The following is a 4080-nucleotide window of genomic DNA, read 5'->3' on the forward strand; positions in this document are numbered from 1 at the left end:
AAATCAGAGATTACTCCCACTTGGAATACTAATAATTGATAGACATGGTATAAGAAACAATTAATAATAATACATCTAGTGCAGCAGTAGAAAATGGCACATGACGTGGGAGTAATTTTTTAGAAATACTATTGTTTTGTAATATATTTGTTTGTTAGCCCCAGGAAGCATGCCATTTTCTACTGCTGCTATTTACATTGTAAATAGCAAACACACAAAAAAAAACCTACACAAGCCCAAACACCAAGACTGATGTGCACAAAAAAACCCACAACCCCTAAAGACCAATACCAACATGCATAAAAAAAAACAACCACACAACCACCAAAGACCAAGACTGATGCACACAATATAACCAAAACCCCCAAAGACCAAGACCAACACTAAGGCATGCAAAAAAAAAACACAACCCCTAAAGACCAATACAGATAACTCCCTCCTCTAACCATACATGAAACAAAAAAAACCCACACAAAGACAGAAAGAGAGACACAACAAAATCAAAGACAAAACTACATCAATGACAAAAACCAGAGAGACAACCAAATCCTGAGACATCAGACAGACACACAAAAAAACCCTACAGACAGGAAAAAAAAAAAAAACACAGACACAAAAAAAACACAGGAGACACAAAACAGATCAAAGAAAACTTTATTTAAACTTTATTGCAATCACTTTCTTTTAAGATACCTTAGAACCTTATTAAGGAGTTGTTTAACTACTATAATTAGCTCTTGCTGCAATTAAGGTAATTAAACACAGCCATATTAGCATTCCATCTTTACTGCCTAGTTTGATATTTTCCTTATGATACTACTCAGACACAATTCATGCCTGCTAGCATCCCATTAACATCAGTGGTTCAATTGGACATCATTTATGCCCAAGTAGTATTCTACATTTCTTCAAAACTACTCAAAGTAATTTCAAAAACTATTTGTAATTGTGTGAAGGTTAAATATACTTAGGAGCCAGTAATGCACATGCTTTCTTTTAACCTGTCAAGAGCTACGTTTATCTATAGGTATTGACAACTCTCCCTCTAATGACTAATTCTCACTTAAAATTATCACATACAAACATTATTGCCACAATAGTCCTCAAGCAAGAGCTGTCAATGCCTGTAACAATTCTCCACCACAGCACCCTCCAATTGGCAATCTTTAACCATAGGTATTAACAACACCCACTTAGTTTTGTACTTTCATTTGTTATTTCAGTTTTTACTGCGATTCCAATAGGGATACATTACTGCCTGTTATTTTTTTTTTACTAATTTTTATGTTTAAATTGGTCCATTGCTATTTCCAGTAAGTTTTCCCATATCATTTTTTACATTTTAATTCTACAATATACTTTTACTAGAGACAAAAATTACTGTGAAGTTGATCAAATACTTCCTACAAATTACATTTAATCACTTCTCACTCATTATTTTTGAAAATGCATTTGACCTCAAAAATTCATCATTACCTTTAGAGTCAGCGCAAGTATTTAGTACCTGTGATTCTCTAGCTAGTAGTCTTTTCCACGTTTCTCCCTCCCACTACATTCTCAGTCTATTGCTTTATATTTCTAAGTTTGCCTCTTCGAGGTGACATCATCTCCACAATTTGTATTCCTAGGCAGAAAGTGACCGAGCTCCACTCATCTCAATGGGCCCCCTACTTCCATGCCTGCACACAAAAACAAAAAAAATCATAAAGCATCATTACATTAGAAACTACAAAGCCCCTCAAACGAATTTACAATCCTAACACTAAACAATAAAGTTTAGCCCACCTGCTTCACAAGCTGGTCCTCTTCAACACTGATTCCCCACACCCTTCAACTGCATGATCATCAATCATCTTCCCATGACCATTCACTACACAACATACAATGACAGGCAAATGCCACATTCCAGGACAGCGCTCCCCAGGACCGGTGTTCCCAGAGGCCTAGAAAAACCATCCTCCTTGCAAAAACTTCAGCCCAAGCCCAACCTCCACCCAAACATTGGCAATGAACTCCCTTACAGTGTTTCTGGGACTAGGGTTGGGGGAGAATACAGCACACACACCCAACATACACACCCCCAGCCGGGGGGGGGGGGGAAATCCCCTGTCTAGGTTTTATTATATTTTTTTGTAACTCTCTGAACAAAAAAAAAAAATCTCAACTCCACACACAACCTGCAGAGAAACATAAAAAACCACCACATAATCAAACAAGGTTTATACATTCAAAACACACCACTCATTCAGCCACCACACAAGCTACCCCTCACTCTCGCCGATCCATTCTGCGACCAGCCTGCCACAATGGGACATCACCCCGTGTCTGCACCGCTCCCCGGGAACAGCATTCCCAGAGGCCTCAAAAATCACCCTCCCTGCAAAAACCCCGGCCCAAGCCTGACCTCTGCCCAAACATTGACGATGAACATCACCTTGCAGAGCGGCCGGGACCAAGGGAAAAAAAACCAAACACTCAGCCAGGGGAAAAAAAAGAAATGCCCCGGCTGGGGTTTTTTTTATTATAATTAAAAAAAAAATTACTCTCAACATTAAATACAACCTGCAATAAAAAACTTCACACATACAAGGCTAGGCACATTCAAAAACTAACACTCATTCAACAACCACTTGCTCCACCCCTCACTCAAAACACCATTGTTTCACCACCCACCTGCCATGATGCCATATTGCTCCCATTCTAGACCCATCCCCAGAACTGTCTCGCCACACACCTCAAAGCAACATTGCCATTCCGTACAACTCCAAAGTTTCAGCCTTCTTAAGAGCAAGCCAGGGAAGATGCTTCACTACATTCACCGGGCCTGCTCCTTCTTCACTTTGATTTTTCTTCACCTCGATTTGGACACTCTGGCAAGACACGCTTGAGAATTTTCTCCAGGGATCCGAATCACCCTGGGGCACCTGCAAAAAACTACAAAAGGGACTGTACACCCTGGTTAGCAATACCTACTGGCTATACAAAAAACCAGCCCAGACAACCTCCACCCAAACAGACTGTGCTAATCAAACCATGTAAAGCAAGTCACCTGGATGCTGACCAATAGCTTGAGAGGACTAAAAGCCTATCTTGTTTTTGCATATGCCTTCTAACTGCAGATAGAAAAAAAACACATCAGATATTAAGCCCCACATAGACAAGTTAAGGCAAATTCAAGATTCAACCCGCTCGACTACCTTGCAAGATCACAGACAAACACTTCACTGAGTTGCCATGCAATACTTTGCTATTAGACACCAACCCGGCCCACAACCGCCTCACCTTCTCGGACCCCTCGTCAGCATGCGGCAGCATCGCCCCTCCGAGCCTGCATACGGCACCTGCAGAAACCGAAGCAAAAAGGCACATGCTGAGATACTGCCCAAAACTGCAGCCTGCCCACACCGATTCGTGTCTCTCCCTCCTTTACCTTGACAGCTCACCCACCCAGCCTCCGTCAGCTTCGGTTGCCACTTAAGGTTTGTGCACCACCTGTAAAACACAAACAACAAGGGTTGCTTAGAACTTCACCAGCAATACACCACCTGAAACACAACCGCTACTTAAGCCCGCCAATCACTGCTCACCTGCCCGAGTCAGCTCCAGTGCCCATATCACACATTGCTCCTCCCTTTACACCTTCAAATTAAAAGAAAAATAGAAATACCATAATGTAGTCATATAGCCACCAGTCACATCTTCCCTCTAATACCACCCACCAACCCACCTTTTTCTAGTGCTCCGCTCGCCTCTTGACCATCACCCTGCACAGCTCATCCTTCTGCATCTGCAAAAACAATATTGAATGATTCACCCAGATGCAGAGCAATAGCTTAACAATTCCAGAGGACTTGTTTCAACGTAGGAATACTATCTAGAATCCGACTATACATACTCTCATTAAACAAAATTTAGAAGTCAAACATTTACCCCTACACATATAAGCCTTAACACCTTTGAGACTCAATCTGCTTCACTACCCCTGAACAGCCATTCCCACATGGCTCAGCTCATCCCCATATAACATCATCAAAAGAGCTGTCCACACAGCCTGCCAACAGCCACTGAGACCTAGATGAC

General features: G+C 41.6%; 1 long non-coding RNA gene across 1 annotated transcript; it reads right to left on the reverse strand.

Moving 5' to 3' along the window:
* Nucleotides 1-636: 636 nt before the first annotated feature.
* On the reverse strand, nt 637-3039 carry LOC142076604 (uncharacterized). Its single transcript, XR_012671218.1, has 2 exons — nt 2735-3039; nt 637-1679 (listed from the first exon to the last, which is right to left on the reverse strand). It is a non-coding gene; the product is annotated as an uncharacterized LOC142076604 (long non-coding RNA).
* Nucleotides 3040-4080: the final 1041 nt, after the last annotated feature.

This window comes from Calonectris borealis, unplaced genomic scaffold (genome assembly GCF_964195595.1).
Source record: "Calonectris borealis unplaced genomic scaffold, bCalBor7.hap1.2 HAP1_SCAFFOLD_73, whole genome shotgun sequence".
NCBI classification, from domain to species: domain Eukaryota; kingdom Metazoa; phylum Chordata; class Aves; order Procellariiformes; family Procellariidae; genus Calonectris; species Calonectris borealis.